The sequence below is a fragment of the Ursus arctos genome, unplaced genomic scaffold, assembly GCF_023065955.2.
Source record: "Ursus arctos isolate Adak ecotype North America unplaced genomic scaffold, UrsArc2.0 scaffold_14, whole genome shotgun sequence".
NCBI classification, from domain to species: domain Eukaryota; kingdom Metazoa; phylum Chordata; class Mammalia; order Carnivora; family Ursidae; genus Ursus; species Ursus arctos.
The window spans coordinates 33,165,772-33,187,383 of NW_026622808.1; the positions used below are offsets into that span (position 1 = coordinate 33,165,772).

The 21,612-nt window shown below is 42.1% G+C and overlaps 1 protein-coding gene across 2 annotated transcripts in view; it reads left to right on the top strand.

Moving 5' to 3' along the window:
• The first annotated feature begins 5,796 nt into the window (after nucleotides 1–5,796).
• The window catches only part of RBM6 (RNA binding motif protein 6), a 103,265-nt gene continuing 87,449 nt past the window's right edge, over nucleotides 5,797–21,612 (top strand). Inside the window, exon 1 of one of the 2 annotated variants that reach the window (XM_026500876.4) lies at nucleotides 5,797–5,993. The gene's annotated coding sequence lies outside the window, so the exon portion shown is untranslated. Of the gene's footprint in view, nucleotides 5,994–6,205; nucleotides 6,537–21,612 lie in introns of those variants that run through there. The other variant, XM_026500877.4, reaches the window with a different exon arrangement.

A 21,612-nucleotide genomic window follows, 5' to 3' on the forward strand; every position in this document is an offset into this window, starting at 1 on the left:
CACGCCCTGAGCCGAAGGCAGACGCTTAAGAACTGAGCCACCCAGGCGCCCCAACAATCTTATTTTTAAAGTACAGTTTAAAGAAATAAAATTAGAGATTAACAAAAATACCGCTCATGTTTTCTCTGAAGTACTGAAATCACTTTATAGCCTTCTGGTTAATTCCCCCGAAGGTTTTAGGATAAAGGAAAAAGTCTGAAATCATTCCTTTAATTCTTCCTGCTGCTTCAAGCACCTCAATGCAGTGTCCTGTCTCCATCTCAGGCCTACACTGGACTTGGGAAAGCTCTGCCCCTGACCTTCTCTCATGGTCTCAGATGGCTGCCTCTTGGAGCCTACCTCCACAATACTGGTCTGTGACTGAAATGATGACACAGCTATGGCCTTTTACTGGAGATGACTTTGCACAGGGCTGAGACCCCTGCACATAATTTTTTAAAAGATCTATTTATTTGAGGGTGCCTAGGTGGCTCAGTCAGTTAAGCATCTGCCTTCGGCTCAGGTCGTGATCCCGGGGTCTTGGGATAGATTTCCGCATCAGGCTCCCTGCTTAGTTGGGAGTCTGCTTCTCCCACTCCCTCTGCCCCTCCCCCCTGCTCGTGTGCTCTCTCTCAATCAAGTAAGGGAGCCCAATGCTGGGCTTGATCCGAGGACCCTGGGATCATGACCTGAGCCAAAGGCAGACGCTTAACCAACTGAGCCACCCAAGTGCCCTGAGCATGGGACTCTTGATCTTGGGGTTGTGAGTTTGAGCCCCATGTTGGGTGAAGAGATTACTTAAAAATAGAATCCCTAAAAAAAAATAGTTTAAGCCAAGAAGATCTCATATTTTCTGATTGGTACAGAAATATCCTGGCTATATTCCATTAACCAGAAGTTGCACCCTATAGAATTGATATCAATAGAAGACATTTAAAGTTTCCTAACATACCTAACCAGTCTCCTCAACAGTCTTCCTGTTGACCTCGGGGTTTCTTCTAAAGTCTCGCTCTTGCTTTCAAGCATAGCAGCCCCACTAGACAGCACCACTGTCATTTGGAAGGATAGCTGACCCTCAAACAAGTGTTTTGTTATATGCAGATCCACTTATATGCAGACTTTTTTCAATAAGTATATTGGAAAATGTTGGGGGATTTGTGACAGTTTGTAATACATTCTTCAAAAGATTTTATTTATTTAGGGGTGTCTGGGTGACTCAGTCGGTTAGGCATCTGCCTTTGGTTCAGGTCATTATCACGGGGTTCCCGGATCCAGCCCTGTGTCAGGCTCCCTGTTCAGCGGAAAGTCTGCTTCTCCCTCTCCTTCTGGCTCTCCCCCTGGCTCGTGCTCTCTCCCTCTCCCTCTCTGTCAAATAAATAAATGAAATCTTAAAAAACAAAGATTTTATTGATTTATTAGAGAGAGATAATGAGCACACATGGGGGGAGGGGCAGCAGGAGAGGGAGAAGCAGACTTCCTGCTGAGGATGGAGCCTGACACAGGGCTCCAGGCCGGGCTCCTCTGATCATGACCTGAGCTGAAAGCAGACACTCAACTGTCTGAGCCACCCACGAGCCCTGGATTTGCGACAATTTGAAAAAACTTGCAGATGCACCACATAGCCTAGAAATATAAAAAAAAAAAGTAAGAAAAAGGTATGTGATGAATGCATAAAATATATGTACATACTAGTCCATCTTATTTACTACCATAAAATATACACAAATCTATTATAAAAAGTCAACATTTATTAAACTCCCCCACACAAATACTTGTAGACTGTACATGGTGCCATTTGCTGTGGAAATGTGAACAAGTGTAAAGATGCTGTATTAGATTGTAACTGCATACAATTAACTATAGAACATACTGTACTACTGTAATAATTAAGTAGCCACCTCCTGTTGCTTTTGTGGTGAGCTCAAGTGTTGCTAGTATCCACTAATCATCTCCTTGTGAGCAGTTAGTCTCTCTGGTAAATTTCTTATCACAAGTAAAAGGTGACCTCTCATGGTTCTCACCGTTAAGTAGTTACGTTTTGGAGGAGTCAAAAGTTTTACATGGATTTTCAACTCCATAGCGGGGAGGTGGTTTGTGCCCCTAACCCCTAGGTTGTTCAGGGGTAAGCATCTACTTAACCAAGCAAGTAGCTACATGCCCCATGGGTTTCTGGCTAAGACTTGTGCCTAGGACACTCTCACATGGCAAAACACCGTGGCTACTTAGTAAAACATTTTAAGGTGGTTATTCCAAACTCTGTTTTAGTCCACTCATTGACTTATATTTGAATGTTGGGGAAACCCTTTTCTATAGGTCACTTTCTGCTGATAGAAATTACGAAGAAATAGGGGTGCCTGGGTGGCTCAGTCGGTTGGGCGACAGATGATTCTTGATTTCAGCTCGGGTTTTGATCTCAGGTTTGCCACGTCTGGCTCCGGGCTGGGTGTGGAGCCTACTTAGTAAATAAATAGGAAATTACCGAGAAATAAATCTTAGTCTTTTGGAGTAATAATAAATGCCCATCCCAGGATTGCTGGGCTGCCCTGCAAATTTTGGGCATTGCCACGAATAACAAAATACCCTGCACCTTCTGTCACCCGCCAGGTCAGGGGCTCTTCTACATCTCCGCTTTCTGTTTTGTCTGGGCCCATGATTTTCATGGATCCAGCATGTCACCTCCACAGCAATAGTAGTTAAAATGATGATAAAATAAGACCTCTGTTCTTCCCCAGATTTATTTTCTTTCATAGCCTTAGCGCACATTTCAGAACCTGAGGTGCTGCGAGCAGGTGAGGAGGTCCTGGCTAAGGTGAAAATGCCTGATTGTGCCTGAGGCTGGGATCTGCTCCCAGCCCTGTTGCTATCTTACGTGTGTGACAAGGGGAAAATCCCCTCATGTCCCTTTCAGCTCCTTCAGCCATTTCCCCCTCCTACAAATACAAGCTACCTGGTAGGAAGTTATTTTGAGCTAATAATAAGAACACTCAATCCTTCCCTGGAAAATCTGAAGTTTTCCTTCCTGCTTTTGTTACTTGGCGGCTCCTGGTAAGACAGCTGGGTTTTCTGCTCTGCTGGGAAATTTCATCTGTGGTCTTGTATCACCTGTATCTCTCCTGGTTCCTGTCTCTCATTTTAACATTTGATCAAGTCTTACCTTCCACGCTGGAGAGCCACGGCCCCAAATGAGACCAAGGCAACACGGAGCAACAGACATGACATGGTCTTTCTCTTTGCTGAGTCCTCCCCTGTAAGGATTTAGCAGCTGAAAGTGGGTGCATCTCCCTGACTAGACCTTGTCCACCGCATTCCACGCGAAGGTGCTGCTCGGATCAGCTCTTCTAAATAGTTCATATTTCCTGCTCTTAGGCAGTAAAAACAAACTTACAAGTACTATGGGCCCTTGTAAGTTAAAAAAAAAAGAAAATTCCTTATAATTCCTCTGAAAACCCTCAATAATAACCTTAAGGAAAAGGGGAAAGTAGTCAGGGACATAAGCCTTGGAATAGGACTGACCTGGGTTGGAATCGCCCACCCTCTACTTTCCAGCTGCAGGAATTACTTAATTTTTCTGGTCTTTGGTTTCCTTAACTATAAAAGGGGTTTCCTCATATGATTATTATAAAAGTTAAATGAGATAATGAAGTTCCAGCATAAAGCCAGCCATATCGTTTGATAAAGAGTAGCAATTATTATTACCCAAGGAGATTGGGTGTAAGGCTAGATTAGTTCCTTAATATGGTTTACCGCTTTAGAGGACAAAGTACTATTTGATAAGGAAGAGATCCACCAACAATTGTCCAGTTTGGGAAGCAAAGTCAAAGTACTCACAGTTCTGTGTAGTTGTTCCTCCTCTTCCTTGCAACCTCTTAGCGCTGGTGTGCCCCGGGCTCAGGGCTGGAACTCTGCTCTCTTGTCTACACTCACTCCCTCATTCCCTCTGTCACTTCATCCAAGCCCATGGCTTCAGATACTGGCACCAGCAATATGCTGATACCTCCCAGATTTGCATCTCTAACACTAACCTTTTACCCTGAATTCCAGACTGATGTATCCAACTACCAATTCCACATCTCACTTGAATGCTAGGCATCAAAATTTCAACCTACCACAAACTGAGCTCCTGCTCTTCTTACCAAAACTGCTTCGCCCACATTCTTCTCTCTCTGCCCTCACCCGAGTCCATGTCTCCTATTTCTACTGTTGCCACACAGGTACAAGTACCATCCTTCTGTGGTTGCATTATTACAGCAGACTCCTAACCAGCTGCACTGCTTCTGCCCTTCCTACCTTTAGCCTATTTCCACACAGCAGCCAGAGGGATCGTATTAACATGGACACCAAGTTATGATATTATTCTATTTAGAGCCCTCCAATGGCTTTCCATCACCCTCCTTACAGAAACCAAACTCATTTCAGCTGAGACTGTATATCTTGTTTAGTTTGTCGTCCATTTTCTTTTTCTTTTTTTTTAAAGATTTTATTTATTTATTTGACAGAGATAGAGATGGCCAGCGAGAGAGGAAACACAAGCAGGGGGAGTGGGAGAGGAAGAAGCAGGCTCATAGCAGAAGAGCCTGATGTGGGGCTCGATCCCGTAACGCCGGGATCACGCCCTGAGCTAAAGGCAGACGCTTAACTGCTGAGGCACCCAGGCGCCCCATGTCGTCCATTTTCAATAACTACCCCAACCTCATCTCCAGTAGGGCAGTAAATTTTATCAGCTGTTTGTTCCTGTATCCCCGCATCTGATACGGTGCCTGGCGCGTGCGCGCACACACACACACACACACACACACACACACACACACAGTTCTTGAATGAAGGAATGACTTCCAGAAAAGATGCCTGAAAAGTGGGATGATAATTTTAAAGACTACTTAACCCAACAACCTCCTTTGTCTGCAGATAAGGATTTCTTTACTTTAGAATGCTTCATAGGCTTTTCTTGCAGCAAATTCCTTTGATCCCATGATGTTGAATTTAGGCTACAACATCATGGTACCTTTCCTAAGGGTCCACTGGTAGAGACACCAGGTGGCCGGAACCAGCAAGCATATTAATAGTGTAGATAACCCACTTGGAAACTTGGAGCTTGCCATTTGAAGATTAACTGTAAGGAGATTCTGGAAGTGAGCTGCAAACTGAAAGCATTTCCGCTAGATTGGGAGATGTGCAGATAACCTTCCAGTTCTGAGACCTCGCACGTCACTCTTGGCCAGATATATTGCCTGAGATCTAGCAAGGCCCTGTGGAAGCTGGGTGGATTTTCCCTCATAGGTAGAGCTACTGAACCTTAAGCATAGGTGGTATTTGCTTGGTATTGAGTGGGGGATGCCTAACTCGGAAACCCCCTCAGAAGGAAAAGGGGACGAGCCTCTCTGACTACTGCTTCTCTAATTCAAGTGCTTCCCTCGCACCTATCCTCGGGTCTTGGGCAAAAAGGGCTACGCTCCTAGACTGAGGGGGTCAGGAGTCAGGCGCTTGTGTGGGCCAACAACCACTTCCCCGGAAGGCTTAGGCTGGAAAAGTCTCCCTTCCATTGCCTTCACAATGACGAGAAAGAAAGCGTCCTCGAACTAGGCAGACCAAGGCCTGATTTGCGCTTCTGGTGGGATGTAAAACTCGAAGCCAAGGCAACCGCCGACTGCAAGTCTTGCTCAACTCTAAAGACAGCACCGGAAGACGAGCCAGGGCCTAAACCACAACCCCCGGCAGGCCCCGCGGACCTGGGGAAGCACGCCCTCCCATTGGACGCCAGCGAGCAGCGTGCCCTCACGCCCCGCTGCCGTAGGCGGCCCCGCCCACCCCACCACGCGCGAGGCACGGCGGGAGTGGAGTCAGCGCGACCTGCCGCTGTACTCTATCTCCCGGCGGGCCGAGCGCTGAAGGCGGCGGCGCGGCGCCTTTGTGGAGGCAGCGGCCTGGCGCGGAGGAAGTTCCGGTCTCCGCGACGCTGGGTCGGTGGCGGCGGCTGAGAATTAGGAGGAGCGGGCCGCGGAGGCCGCGCTGCCTCGGTAAGGGCCTGGGACTGTAGAGAGGGCGTGCCGGAGCCTGCGGGGAAGGAGCCGGCCTGCCAGGCCGCTATAGAAGTCGCGGGTCCGCGAGGCCTTGGAAGCTGCGGCTTCGGTGTCGCGGGGCGGCCGCGGCCTCGCTCGCGAAGACGAGAGCCAAGTGGCGGTGTGGTGAGGGAGGCGCCGCCCTCGGGAGGAACGCCCCGGAACGGTCGCGGGCCCGGGGCGGGGCCCAGCGCGGCGGTAGAATTACCGGTCCAGCCTTGGGGCTGTCGGCTGTGGGGTAGGGGGCTGGCGCGTGGTTACGGTTTGGTGCTTCTGGTCTGCGGAGCCTCAGGCGGGCCCTTTCTTCCGCCTTTTCCCCTGCTTTTGCAGGAATCTGATCCAGTTCTGAGGCATCGCTCGAGAGGGAGGCCTTCTTGTACCTAGCACGTAGCCTCGTCCTTAGACCTAGCCAAACACAAGTAGGCTCGGCTGGACCACAGGGTGTGAGAGCTCGGAGCCCGGCACGCGGGGCTGTAGAACCTGGAGGCGGGGAGTGGTCTGGTGGGTTCTGCGCCCGTTGGGAGAATGTGGGAGGAGGGATGTTTCTTCGTATTTCTTTCTTTTGGCGTTGTAAATCTGTGTTTTTCTCCTAACTTAAGTATTGATATGCTACTGGATTCAACTCTAGAAGTCCTTTTTTTAGTAAAAAAGAAAGGGCCATGTTTTGTAAGGTACATAAACTTTAAGGGTAATGGTATTTTTTGCATGTTCCAGGTTTTGCATGTGAAGGTCAGAGTTGCTGGATGTAAGTGAAGGAGTTCAGTAGACTGATGCACCTGGTCACTTGGGTCATTTTCTGAACTCTGGATTGTACCCTGGGTTTGTTAGTTTTCAGCTTCCTGTTGAGTAATGCCACCAGTGTGAATAGTTTATGATGTCAACATCAGCAAACTTGTGAGGACTGTAAGGAGAGGTACGAAGAACTGATGAGTGACGGTAGGACTGGCAATGTATAAAGTAACTAATGGCATGTGAAAGACAAGTTGGACCTGAATCTGGTCTCATTAATTAGCACCTAACTAGGTACTTAACCTATAGGGAAGGTACTAGATCTCTTCTGGATATCTGTAGCACCCTTCTTCATAGAATTCTGTTACCAGACTTGGGTTTATTTTTGTTGGCTTTAGGAACCTAGGTTGTTGTAGCCTTTCAGAGGAGACTTGCCAAGGCCTGGGTTAGGGAGGTGAGTGTGTGTTACTAAGTGAACTCTCTTATTGCAGATACTTGAGAAAAGTTATAGTCTTGTGCCAATGTTTAAATATGTAAACCGTTAATAATCAGATTCAGGGTTGTATTAAAATTAAAACTATCGGTGGTACGCCTGGGTGGCTCAGCCGTTAAGCAGCTGCCTTCGGCTCAGGTCATGATCCCAGGTTCCTGGGATCGAGCCTTGCATCGGGGTCCTTGCTTGGCGGGAAGCCTGCCTCTCCCTGTTACACTCCCCTTGCTTGTGTTCCCTCTCTGTCTCTCTCTGTCAAATAAATAAAATTAAAAAAAAAAATAAAACTATCGGAAAGATCTGAAATTTTAAAGATCATAAGTCATTCCTTGGTGGACTTTTTTTTAGCCATATACCAAGTGCTTAGAATTAATTTTTCTGGGGCGCCTGGGTGGCACAGTGGTTAAGCGTCTGCCTTCGGCTCAGGGCGTGATCCCGGCGTTATGGGATCGAGCCCCACATCAGGCTCTTCCGCTATGAGCCTGCTTCTTCCTCTCCCACTCCCCCTACTTGTGTTCCCTCTCTCGCTGGCTGTCTCTATCTCTGTCGAATAAATAAATAAATAAATCTTAAAAAAAAAAAAAAGAATTTTTCTGCCACACTCCCACAATACCTTCTTCATTTCATTCACTTAGTTAATGGGGCATCTGTTGAATGCATTTTAAGCCCTGCTGTCATGCTGTGGGGCTCAGAATAGCAGAGTGGGTAACTGGGGGAGCTCTAGAATCTGATAGATTTTGAAATCTTGACTCCTTCAATAATTTAGTGACATGGAATAAATTACTTGAGTTTCCTCATATGTGAAATGAGGTTGTTGTGAGGTTTATGTAATGCCCTTAGAACAGTGCCAGGTGTGCAGAAAGTGTTCACTAAATGTTAGCTACCACTGTTGTCTTTTTTGTTTAAACAGCCTTGTTGAGATATAATTCGTAATTCATATGCCATGCAATTAACCATTTAACGTGTATAATTCGATGCTTTTTATATATTACATTGCTAATTTCTTTACAAAGTTGTGGTAAATACATTTTGTTACATATGTTGTAACAAAATTTGCTATTTAAACCATTTCTTTTGACTTTTTTTAAAAGTTTATTTATTTAAGGAATCTCTACACCCACCATGGGCTGGAACTCATTACCCGGAGATCAAGAGCCACACACTTTTCTGATTGAGCCAGCCAGGTGCCCCTAAGCCATTTTTAATTGTAATATTCAGTGCATTACTTACATACACAGTGTAGTGTAACCATCACCACTGTTTATTTCTAAAACTTTTTCATCACCCCAAACAGAAACTCTATCCATTAAGCAAGTAACCCTCATTGTTTCTTCCCTTCAGCCCCTAGTGACCTCTATAGTATGAAATCACTGTCAATTTGCCTGTTCTAGATATCCCATATAAGTGAAGTCCTACAGTATGTCCCTTCATGTTTGACCTATTTCACTTACCATAACGTTTTCATGGTCCATTCATGTCATAGCATGTATCTAAACTTCATTCTTTTTTTTTAGTTTATTTATTTATCTCTACACCCAACATGGGGCTCAAACTTACAACCCCGAGATTAAGAGTTGGTCAGTCTTCTACTGAGCCAGTCAGGTACCCCAAACTCCATCCCTTTTTTAAAAAATTACAAAAAATAGGGGCACCTGAGTGGCGCAGTCGTTAAGCGTCTGCCTTTGGCTCAGGGCGTGATCCCAGCGTTATGGGGTCGAGCCCCACGTCAGGCTCCTCCGCTATGAGCCTGCTTCTTCCTCTCCCACTCCCCCTGCTTGTGTTCCCTCTCTCGCTGGCTGTCTCTATCTCTGTCAAATAAGTAAATAAAAAATCTTTAAAAAAAATTACAAAAAATATATTTTAAAAATTGAGATATAATTGACATATTCATTCTCTTTTATGGCTGAATAAATATTCCATTGGTGTGAATACACCACGTTTTGTTTATCTCTTCATTTTTGGTAGACAACTATGTTTCCACCTTTTGGCTATTGTGAATCATGCTGCTATGAACATGGGCATGTGCATATTTGGATATTAATCTTTTATCAGATGCGTGACTTGTAGATATTTTCTCCCAATCTGTGGGGTGGCTTTTTACTCTATTGATAGTGTTGCAGAAGTTTTTCATTTTGATGAAGTCCAGTTTGCCTGTTTTTCTTTTGTTGACTGTGCCTTTGGTGTCAGAGCCAAGAGATCATTCCAAATCCAATGCATGAAGCTTTTCCCCTATTATTGTAAGACTTTTATAGTTTTAGCACTTACATTTAGGTCTTTGATCCATTTTGAGATAATTTTGTTATGTGGTGTAAGGTAAAGGTTGCACTTCATTTTTTTGCACTTGGATATCCAGTTTTCCTATGAGTATTTGTTGAAAAGGCTGTCTTTTCCCCTTGATAGTGTTGGCACCCCTGTTGAAAATATCCTGACCATATGTGTAAGAATTTATTTCTGGTTTCTCTATTCCACTGATTTGTATGTTTGTCCTTATACCAATACCACACTGTTTTGATAACTGTAGTTTTGTAGTAAGTTTTGAAATCGGGAAGTGTGTCTCCTCCAACTATGTTCTTTTTTCAAGATTGTTTTGGCTATTCCGAGTCTTTTGAAATTCCGTATGAATTTCAGGATGGATTTTTTCTAAGCATTGGCTTTAGAGTCACATGGTCTTGAGTTTGCATACTGGTTTTTTTCTCATATTAGTTATATTGTTTTGGGTCGAGTCTCAACCTATTTGAGCCTCAGTTGCATGGTCTGTAAAGTGGGAATAGTAACTGAGTTTATCTTACAGAGGACTTGCGATGATTAAATGAGACAACCCGTGTGAAGTGCTTAACTGGTAGAGTCAGCACTCAGCTATGCTTGTCTTTATCATTCTCATTTTGGAGAGTAGGATTAGACATACTCAGGTCCTTTCCAGCTTAATGTTACTATGATTTTAAAAACCTGAGCATAGTAGCAGTAGTAATAATATTTATTACATTGTTTTAAAATTCTTCAAAACTTTTTTTTGGAGACATAGTTTACATATCATAAAATTCCTTCATTGTAAGTGTTCAGTTTGATGTAATCATCACCACTGTTTCCAGCACCTCAAAACATTCCTTATTTCTGTTCGTTGTTTATCCCCACTTCTCCAACTGCAAGTCCTAGTATCTACTGATTTGCTTTCTGTCTCTGTAGTCTTATGTTTTCTAGAAATTTCATATAATTGGAATTATACAATTCTCAGTCTTCTGTGTCTGGCTTCTTTCACTTGTGATGTTTTTTGAGGTTCATCCATGTTGTTGCATTCTTTTTTATGGTATATTTCCTTTGGTTCAGCCATTCACTTACCGATGGACATTTGAACTTATTTCCAGTTTGGGGCTGTTATGAACAATGGGGCTATGAATATGATTGCTTCTTACGCATGATCTTATTTACTCCTGAGAGTAATCATATGAGGTAGGTGCCATTATTCCTATCGTATAGGAGAGCTTTGAGACATACAGAAGTTCAATAACTCATCGAAGGTGCAGTAGTTAGAAAACTGGAGTTTTGATTCAAACCCAGGCCTTCTTTTTTTTTTTTTTTTTAATATTTTTTTAATTATGTTAGTCACCATACAGTACATCCCTGGTTTCCGATGTAAAGTTTGGTGATTCATTAGTTGCGTATAACATCCAGTGCACCATGCAATACGTGCCCTCCTTACTACCCATCACCAGTCTATCCCATTCCCCCACCCCCCTCTGAGGCCTTCAGTTTGTTTCTCATAGTCCATAGTCTCTCATGCTTCATTCCCCCTTCTGATTACCCCCCCTTTCTTTATCTCTTTCTTCCCCTACCAATCTTCCTAGTTCTTATGTTCCATAGATGAGAGAAATCATATGATAATTGTCTTTCTCTGCTTGACTTATTTCACTTAGCATTATCTCCTCCAGTGCCATCCATGTTGCAGCAAATGTTGAGAATTCGTTCTTTCTGATAGCTGAGTAACATTCCATTGTGTATATGGACCACAACTTCTTAATCCAGTCATCTGTTGAAGGGCATCTCGGTTCCTTCCATGCTTTGGCTATTGTGGACAATGCTGCTATGAACATTGGGGTGTTCATAGAAATGCTTTTTCTTATTAAAAAACATATGGCCCTTCTCTTCACTACGTCTGTATCTTTGGGGTAAATATCCGGTAGTGCAATGGCTGGGTCATAGGGTAGCTCAATTTTTAACTTTTTAAGGGACCTCCACACTGTTTTCCAGAGTGGCTGTACCAACTTGCATTCCCACCAACAATGTAGGAGGGATCCCCTTTCTCCACATCTTCTCCAACAATTGTTGTTTCTTGCCTTGTCTATTTTTGCCATTCTAACTGGCGTAAAGTCAAACCCAGGCCTTCTGACTCTAAAACATATGCGCTGTGGGGCGCCTGGGTGGCTCAGTTGGTTTAAGTGTCTGCTTTTGGCTCAGGTCATGATCCTGGGGTCCTGGGATCAAGCCCTGCATAGGGCTTCTTGCTCAGCGGGGAGTCTGCTTCTTCCTCATCCTGCCACTCCCCCTGCTTGTGCTCTCTCTCTGTCAAATAAATAAAATCTTTAAAAAAATAAAAATAAAACACATGCACTAGGCCAGTGGTCTTGAAATCATTTTATTCTTGGACTGCCTAAAATTAAAAAAAAATTTTTTTCCTCCTAAAATTTTGAAAAACTTAATACCACCTTGCACATTTTTAAGTCAGCATTAGTGCCTTAACATTTCTATCATAAATGGCTGCAAAGGATGTATTTTCTGGCATAATATATACTGTGTGCATGCTTTATAGATATAGACCTTGGAGCTGCAGACTTAATTTATCGAAATGCCATGTAATCTAATTGGCAAATTAGATTTTTTAATGTCAATCATTTAGCCAAATCTGATTTGAGATGCATTCCAAATCTCAATGATTTTTGAAATAAACTTTTAAAGTAATAATAGCTAACATTTACCAAGCATCTTACTTATTGGCCACTGTTCTAATGGATTTGCGTTGTCATTTTATTCGGATAACTATATGAAGTAGACATTAGCTTTATACTGACTTTACATATAAGTAAACTGATTAAGGTCCCGTGGTGTGGCAGAGACAAGATTTACCTTCAGGCAGTCTATCTCTGAACCTAAGCAGAGTATGTCCAGAGGTGGCACTTTTAGCCGTTTTCCACTACACTGTACTGCCTTACAAAACTCACTCTTGAACTAGGAGCCTGGCTGTAATTTGCTGGTATAAGGAACCAGGTATAAGAATATTTAAACCCTGGGGAATTTCTGTTTATTTATTTATTAAAAAGATTATTTATTTATTTATTTTTAAAGATTTTATTTATTCATCTGACAGAGTGAAAGACGGCCAGCAAGAGAGGGAACACAAGCAGGGGGAGTGGGAGAGGAGGAAGCAGGCTCCCAGCAGAGCAGGGAGCCCAACACGGGGCTTGATCCTAGGACTCTGGGATCACGCCCCAAGCTGAAGGCAGACGCCCAACGACTGAGCCACCCAGGCACCCCGATTTATTTATTTATTAGAGAGGATGTGTGCACACAAGCAGGGGGAGCAGGAGCGGGAGAAGCAGCTTCTCTGTTGAGCAGGGAGCCCGACTTGGGACTTGATCCCAGGATCCTGAGATCATGACCGAAGCTGAAGGCAGACACTTAACCGACTGAGCCACTCTGGCGCCCCTGGAAATTACTATTTATAAGAAAAAGCATTTCTAATGAAGTATTTAAATGTCTGCCTGCAGTAATAAAGTCTAATTTTTACATGACTTTGAGATTCCTATGAGATAGCCAAGTGGTGATTTCTGGCAGGCAATTTGGACTTTACAGGCGAAGTCTAGGCAGAAGATAGAGATGTGGAAATTATCATTGTAGAGATGGTAGTTATTGTGATTAAATTGGGAATAGATGCATTTGCCCATGTCTAGTCAGCTTTGGCTGCTATAACAAAGTAATGTGGACTGGGTGACTGGAACAGTAAAAATTTATTTCTCACAGTTCTGGAGGCAGGGAAGTTCAAGGTCAAAGTACCTTCTGATTTGGTTCCTGGTGAAGATCCTTTTGGTTTGCAGACAGCTGCCTTCTTGCTGTATCTTTATATGGCTGAGAGAGAAATAATTTCTTTTGTCTTTTCTTATAAGGGCACTAATCCCATTCATGAGGGCTCCACTCTCATGACCCAATTACCTCTCAAAGCCTCTTCCTCCAGATACCATAACATTGGGGATTAGGGCTTCAACATAAAAATTTGGGGGGTGGGTACAAACATTCATTCCATAGTACCTAGGGATGGCATGTGGATTAAGAATAGTGCTAAGAAACAGTGTGGAGCCTTGGGGGATTAGCAATATTTGGTGGACATTTATTTAAATAATATTTGAAGGTTTTGTATTTGCGTGTGTATGTCTTTTTGCACGACAAAGACTTGAGTGTTTATAAGCAAAAAAGCAACAGTCAGCAGACTGGTAATATGGGCAAAAAAAGAAGTTGAGTGATAGAGCACTATAAGGGTAGATTCTTTAAACTATAATCTTCAACCTAGAGGTACACAAAAACATTCTAGGGAGAATATGAACATATGTATATGTATATTTTTAAAGATTTATTTGTTTATTTTATAGAGAAAGAGAACATGTGAGCAGGGGGGAGGGGCAGAGGGAGCTGGAGGGAGAGAGGCAGAGTCTGCACTAAGTGTGGAGCCTGACGTGGGGCTCAATCTCACAAGATTATGACCTGAGCCAAAATCAAGAGTTGGATGCTCAACCCACTGAGCCACACAGGCGCCCTTGCATATGTATAGATTTAAAGGAATCAGTGTACAAAACTTCACCTTCCATACATATTCTTCTAAGAATGAATTTTGCTTCTAAATGTAAGAACTAGGGGTGCACATTGTAAGTGTCTGCCTTTGGCTCAGGTTGTGATCTTCCCATCCTGGGATCAAGCCCCATGTCAGGCTCCTGGCTCTGTGGGGTGTCTGCTTCTCCCTCCCCCTCTCCCCCCCTGCTTGTGCTCTCTCTCTCTGTCAAGTGAATAAATAAAATCTTAAAAAAAAAAAAAGAACTAAAACCATAAAACTTACAAGAAAACGGGGAAAGCATCATGCATTGGATTTGAAATGATCTCCTGGGTAGGTCACCAAAGGCATAGTCAACAAAAGAAAAAATAGACAAATTGGACTTTATCAAAATGAGAAACTTTTCTTCACTGAAGAACACTGTCAACAGAGTAAAAAGTCACTCCACAGAATGGGAGAGAATATTTGTAAATCACATCTGATAAGGGATTAATATCCAGAATATATAGAAAGCTTCTAAATTCAACAACAAAAGTACAACCTGATTCAAAAATGGGCAAAGGACTTCAATAGACATTTCTCTAAAAAAGGTTATACAGATGGCCGATAAGTCCATGGAAAGATGATCAACATCCTGAATGATTAGGGAAATGCAAATCAAAGTGACAGTGAGATGCCGTTTCACACCCATCAGGATGACGATTATCAGAACAACAGCAACAACAGCAAACACCTCCAAAACAGAAAATAGCAAGTGTTGGTGATGGTGTGGAGAACTTGGAACTTGTATTATTTTCCTAGGACTGCTATAACATGATACCACAGATGGGGTGACTTAAGTAACATTTATTTTCTCTCACTCTGGAGGCTTAAGTCCAAGATCAAGGTGTCATCAGGGTTGGGTTTTGGTGAGGTCTTTCTCCTTGGCTTGCAGAAGGCTGCCTTCTTGCTGTGTCCTCACACAAACTTTCTTTTGTGCATGCATTTCTAGTGTCTCTTCCTTTGACACCAGACCTATTGGATGAGGGTCCCACTCTTACGACCTCTTTTAACCTTACGTTCTTAAAGACCCTCTCTTCAAATACAAGCGCATTGCGGGGCTAGGAGTTCAGCATATGAATGGGGTAGGGAGGGGCACAATTCAGTCCGTGACAGAACCCTTGTGCTCTGTTGCTGGGAATGTAGAATGGAGAAACTGGTGTGGAAAACAGTATGGTGATTCCTCATAAATTAAAAATAGAATTACCATGTGATCCAGCCATTCCACTTTTTTAAAAAAGATTTTATTTATTCATTTGCTAGAACACAGGCAAGGGGTGTGGCAGGGAGAGGGAGAGGCAGGCTGCCTGCTGAGCAGGGAGCCCAATGTGGGGCTTGATCCCAGGACACTGGGATTGTGACCTGAGCCGAAGGCAGACGCTTAACTGACTGAGCCACTCAGGTGCCCCTAAAGCAGCAATTCCACATTCGGATATATGTCCAAAATAATTGAAAGCAGAGCCTCAAAGAGATATTTGTACACCCAGATTGGTTATTCACAGTAGCCAAAAGTTGGAAGTAACCCAGGTGTCCATCAGGGGATGAATGGATAAACAAACTTTGGTGTATACATGCAATGCAGTATTACTCAGCCTTAAAAAGTAATGAGATTCTGGGGCTCCTAGGTGGCTCAGTCAGTTAAGCATCGTTGGTGCAGGATCTTGATTTCAGTTCAGGTCATGATCTCGGGGTTGTGAGGTTGAGCCCTGCATTGGGTTCCATGCTGGGGGTGGAGCCTGCTTGAGATTCTCTCCCTCTCTCCCTCTTTAGGGGAAAAAGAAATATATATATATACATACATACATACATATATAAATATATATATATATATGTATGTATGTATGTATATATATGTATATATATATATGTATGTATGTATGTGTGTAGTAATTAAATTCTAATAGATGCTGCAATGTGGCTGAACCTTGAAGATATTATGCTAAGTGAAATGAGCCAATCATAAAAGGACAAATATCCTATGGTTCCACTAGTATTATGAGGTACATAGAGTAGTCAAAATCATAGTGACAAAAAATAGAATGGTGATTGCCAAGGACTGGGTTGAGAGGGGAATGAGGAATTACTGTTTAATGAATACAAATTTTAAGTTTTGCAAGATGAAAAAAGTTCTGTGGATGGATGGGGATGATGGTTATGTAACATGAATGTATTTAATGCCACTGAACTATACACTCACATATGGTTAAAATGGTAAATTTAATATATAAAAAATTTTTAAAAGATTTTATTTGTTTATCTGAGAGAGAGAAAGCGATGGGAGAAGGAGAGGGAGAGGGACAAGCAGACTCCACGCCGAGCACAGAGCACAGCGTGGGGCTTGATCCCAGGACCCTGAGATCATGACCTGAGCCGAAATCGAGTTGGATGCTCAGTTGACTGAGCTTACCCAGGTGCCCCTTTGGGTTTGTCCCATTTTTTCTTTTTCTTTTTTTTTTTTAAAGATTTTATTTATTTATTCGACAGAGATAGAGACAGCCAGCGAGAGAGGGAACACAATCAGGGGGAGTGGGAGAGGAAGAAGCAGGCTCATAGCGGAGGAGCCCGATGTGGGGCTCGATCCCATAACGCCGGGATCACACCCTGAGCCGAAGGCAGACACTCAACCGCTGTGCCACCCAGGCGCCCCTGTCCCATTTTTTTAAAGCTATTTTGAATAAAGCTGTTGTGAACATTTTTGTATAAGTTTTCATTTATCTTAGGTAAATACTTAGAAGTGAAATTGCTGAGTCGTAGGGTAGTGTTGTCAGACCAGTTTCTAAGGTGGTTGTACCATCTTGTATTCTTTCCGGCAGTGTATGCGTTCTGATTGCTGAAAATCCTTGTGTATTTGCTTTTGTAAGTCTTTTTAATTTTAGCAGTTCTAGTGGGTGGGTATTAGTATCTCATTGTGGTTTTAATCTGTTTTCCTTATGACTAATAATAGTAAGCATTTGTCAGATGTGTGTTACAAATATTTACTCCTGTTCCATAGTTTGCCTCTTCATTTTTTAAACAGGGTCTTTTGAAGAACAGGTTTTAATTTTAATCTTTTTCTTTATAGTGAATGCTTTTGGATCTTTTATAGAAGTCTTTGCTGACACAGAGCACAAAAAGATTTTCTCCTGTGTTTTCTTTTAGAAGCTTTATAGTTTTAGCTTCTACATTTATCTCTGATCCATTTTTAATCAGCTTATAAGTGTGGTATGATGGTAGGCAAGCAAGTGCCATCAAAGGGGAATCAGGATAGGGTTCTGGAGAGGGAGCCTGAGAAGCAGATGCCACATCTAGGGATGGCAGCAGGCATGTAAATTCCCCATTCCAAATTTGAGGACTCTTTAGAGGCCCTGTAATTGCAATCAATACACTTAAAAATCTTTTAACGGAAAATTTTCAAGGAACAGGGGTGCTACCAACAGCCACTGATTCAAGCAGCCACTGATTCCCACAGTGCATATTAAAGTTGCTACTGTTTAAAAACTCAGAGGTAGATATTATTTGGTAGGTGCTCAAATCAACCTTTGCCTGTTGATGCTCCCTTGATGTTCTTAGCTGAGTGTCCTATTATAGGGCCCAAAGCATTTACTTTGGAAAAAATTAGAGTGTTTGGTGCAGGATCAAGCCACTGCATACTGCAGATAGAATAGGACCCCTGGTTTTGCTTTGTTGGCTTTTGGAACTGAAATCATGATTAAAAAGGATGGCCCTGGGTATTATAATTATGCCGTTAGAGGTAAAATGATTGGACCTTTGCAAGGTGGACCAGAGTGGAAGGGTTTGCCAAGAATGTTTTCATTTATTTGTTTATTATTCTTTAAAAAAAAAAAAAAAGATTATTTATTTGAGAGCGAGCGAGCACACATGTGAGCGGGAGGAGAGGGAGAGAGAGAATCTCAAGCAGTCTCTCTGCTGAGTGCGGATCTCAAGGCCCTGAGATTATGACCTGAGCCGAAATCAAGAGTTGTATGCTCAACCAGCTGAGCCACCCAGGCGCCTCCTGGGAATGCTTTTATTAATGAAGAATGAAAGGTGGAGGAGGCTCCAAAACAATCAGCTGCCATCATTGTTCCAACCATAAAGAGTGGTGACCTGCAGTGGGGGTCTTTCTTGCCAAACACATTGGTCGGCTTCCAGGAAACCAGTCTTTAGGTTCTGGGGGAGTGTGGTTGCAAAGTTCAATGGAAGGGCATCACTAGGAGTGTAGCCTATAGCTTAGTATAATGCTTACCATCTCCAGAAGCAGCCGATGCCTGTTCAACTACTATTCATATGGAACCATTTTTCACTTCAATCTTCAAAATTCTCATTTGACTTTTTACTACTCATCCACATCTGTACCTGCAGTAGTTTCATATGCTAGTCTTAAGAACTCACCAAGGGGTCCTTTTACTGATTGGTGGGTAGCATGTGTTGGGGGTGGGATCTGGGCAGTTTAGGTGCAGGCCCTTCTGTTCCATTGATCTGTTATGTTCATCCTTACGCCAGTGCCACACTGTCTTGATTACTGTAACTTTGTATTAAGTCTTAAAATCAGGAAGTGTGAGTCCTCTAACTTTGTTATATATACAGGCATACCTTGTTCTGTTACATTTTGCAAATACCGCATTTTTTACAGATTGAGGAAGGTTTGTGGCTACCCTGAGTTGGGCAAGTCTATCAGTGCCATTTTCCACCAGCGTTTGCTTACTTTGTATCTCTGTATCACATTCTCAGGATATTTCAAACTTTTCATTGTTATTGTATTTGTTATGGTGATCTGTGATCAGTGATTACAATTTGCTAAAAGCTCAGATGATGGTTAGAATTTTGTAATTAATGTATGTACATTGTATTTTTAGACAGAATGCTATTGCACACTTAATAGACTACCATACAGTGTAAACATTTATATGCACTGGGAAGTTCATTTCACTTGCTTTATTGCAGTATTCACTTTATTGCAGTAGTCTGGAACCAAACCTGCAGTATCTCCAAGGTATGCCTGTATTCTTTTCTGTTTTGCACAGATGGTATGCATATTACAAATAGTATTTTGCACTAATACCTTATCCTAGACCAGTTAACATAGCTACCTCATTTTTTTTTTTTTTTGAGAATCGCATGGCATTTCAATAGTGCAGTATACTGTTTTGATGTACATTTAGATTTTATCATCTTTTGCTATATACAAACAGTGCTGCACTGTGTTTGTAAACATGTCACCTCACACTGTAAGTTTCTAGAGAATGAATTCTTGGAGAGGAACTGGAAAGTTTGGGTAATATGCATTTAAAATTTTGTGAAATTTAGTTTTCCTTGTGACTGACTTTTAACTTCATCCTCATTGGTTGGAAAAGATACTTTTGTGGCAATGGTCTTTTTATATTCATTGAGACCTGTTTGTGGTTTAACAAATTGTCCATTCTGGAGACTATCCCAGGTATACTCGAGAAGATGTGATTCTGCTACTGTTTTGTAGAATGTTTGTATGTTTCTGTTAGGTCTAATTGGTTTATTGTGTTCTCTATTTCCATTTATTCTGTTTGGTTGACCTATCTGTTATTGAAAGTGGGATTTTAGGTCTCCAGCTATTAGAGAACTGTTTATTTTTCTCTTCACATGTCTTCAGTTTTTGCTTCATGTATTTTGAAAGTGTTAATACGCTTAATATTTGTGATCGTTTTACCTTCTTGCTGTATTTTTTGAACCTTTTAATTATAATGTCTTCCTTTGTCTTTCATAAACTTCGGATTCAGAGTCTGATTTGTCTGATATTAATCTAGCTCCTCAGCTTTCATTTGGTTACTATTTGCATGGAATATGTTTTCCATCTTTTCACTTTCCACCTATTTGTGTCTTTGGATCTAAAGTGAGTCTCTTGAAGCATATACAGCTTATACAGTTATACATATATAGCATATGCAGTTGATCCTTGAACAACACGGTGGGTTGGGGTGCTGACTCCATGTACTGTCGAAAATCTTTGTATAACTTTTGACTCCCCCAAACTTAACTACTAATAGTTACTGTTGACCAGAAGCCTTACAGGTAAGATAGTCAACACGTATTTTGTATGTTATGTGTAGTACATAGCTGTATTCTTACAATAAAGTAAGCTAGAGAAAAGAAAATGTTATTAAAATCATAAGGAAGAGAAAATACATTTAAAGTATTGTAATGTTTTTCTTAATACCATACATTTACATTGTCAGTTTACAAAATGAATTGTTAGTACCAATATAGATATTGTCTTTTTTTTTTTTTTTTAAGATTTTATTTATCAGAGAGAGAGAGAGAACACAAGCAGGGGGAGCAGCAGAGGGAGAGGGAGAAGCAGGCTCCCCATGGAGCAGAGAGCCCGACATGGGGCTTGATCCCAGGACCTGGGATCATGACCTGAGCTGAAGGCAGACACTTAACTGACTGAGCCACCCAGGCCCCTCGATATTGTCTTATATGATAAAAACACTATAGATGTTTATACATATTACTGAAATTAGACATCAAAAATGAAAAGATTGGAGCACCTGGGTGGTGCATTCGGTTGGGTGTCTGACTTGATTTCAGCTCAGGTTCTGATCTTAGGGTTGTGAGATCGAGCGTCCCACTCCCTGCGCTCAGCAGGGAGTCTACTTCTCTCCTTTCTCTCCCCCTGCCCCTCCCCTTGCTCATGCTGCACACGTGTGCACTCTCTCTCTAAAATACATAAATAAATCCTTTAAAAAATGAGAAGATTCTGTGAAAAAGAAATTCGTATTTATTTACAGGTATGATTCATGCATTGATACCAAAGAAGCAGCAGTATAATTGCTTCGTGGTAGCCTAGCCTATGCATTAATGAATGAATCATTGTAAAATTTTTATGGTATGTAATATTACAGTCATATTCATAATATAGTATTGGAAACACTGTTCGATTTTAAAAACACTTACCTGTGATGATAGGCTGACGTGCAGTTTCTCCAATTATGGGAGAAAGAGGCATACTGTATGGTAATGTAGTTCTTTGAAAGCAGTGTTGTAAAACGATAAGAAAACTACCACAATATTAATTTTCTGTTAAATATCACTCATCTGTCCGCTTCCATTCAAGTCTTGTACATGATGTTCTGCATAATGAATATTTGGGTGATGATGACACAAAACATCTCACATGGTTCTTGCCATACAGTTATTATATTTTCACACAAAGACACAGACATATACAACAGGTAAGTTAATTAACTGTTCAGCATGGGGGTTGGTCTCGCCCTCTCAAGTGGCAGAGGTAGAAGAGGTGGAGGAGGTGGAAGTAGAAGCAGGAAAGGCCTGCACGCTGTTAACTTTATGGAAATACATCCTAATTTCTGACTTTTTTGGTTTCTAGTTTCTCGAAAATTGTTTCTATGGCGGTACCACAGTCCTTCTTCCACTGTTTGCTTTAGTTTCAGTGCTTGTACCTTAGGAGGGTTGTATCATCAAAGAAGTTGAAAGAGTCTTGAATAATCAGAATACTTCTGTCAGATGTCTGATATCAGTTTGTTTTCTGGGAC